Source organism: Limulus polyphemus, unplaced genomic scaffold (genome assembly GCF_000517525.1).
Source record: "Limulus polyphemus unplaced genomic scaffold, Limulus_polyphemus-2.1.2 Scaffold173, whole genome shotgun sequence".
Taxonomy (NCBI): domain Eukaryota; kingdom Metazoa; phylum Arthropoda; class Merostomata; order Xiphosura; family Limulidae; genus Limulus; species Limulus polyphemus.
The window spans coordinates 57,641-58,397 of NW_013665783.1; positions in this window are offsets into that span (position 1 = coordinate 57,641).

Below are 757 nucleotides of genomic sequence, written 5' to 3' on the forward strand. Positions count from 1 at the left end.
GATAAATTTTATGCACTTGGCTCTGGCTAGGTAATTCCACATTACATTTTTACTTTAATTATGACTCCTCCTATTTCGAGAAATCAAGCGTGATGTGACGTGACAAATATCTTTTCTTGAATTATGACAACACGAATGGATTGAAATATCTAATTAAATTATCTCAAAATGAACCTTTATTTTGGTGCAATATTGAAATTAGCTTGAATTCTTCATAACCTCTGAATAGTGGGTGACCCAACGGGTCACGGTGGTCTAGTAAACAATAATCCTATCATGTTGAATTGCAATATCGTTGTCTGGTAGCATTTGAGACTGTTCAAGCCAGACGAAAGAGAGCATAGATTGTTAAATTGTATATTGGTCGGTAGTTGATTAGAGATTGCAAATGGTGTGTTACTAAGCGAAATTCTGATAAGTTATAAAGTTTGTTCTTTTTCTCTCTCTATTTCTTTAGTAACTTATTGTGTCAAAGTTATTGTAAGTTAAAATGTTTGGAGCTCAGATGTCTTGTTTTGAGTAAAAATCCGGGCCTGCCATTTTCGAATTGTTAGTTTTTACGTATTATATTTATTTCCTCCTTTATTCATATAAGATAGAAACAGACCATCTAATATTTTTTTTTAATAATCAAATATTAACAACTGTGATAAATTGCGCTTGATGATGTGGCACTCTTACAGCAGGATGAAAGAAACAGATACCGAAATCATTTAAAAGCAGGGCTCGAGTTGAGGGAGGATGAATCAGAGAGCTG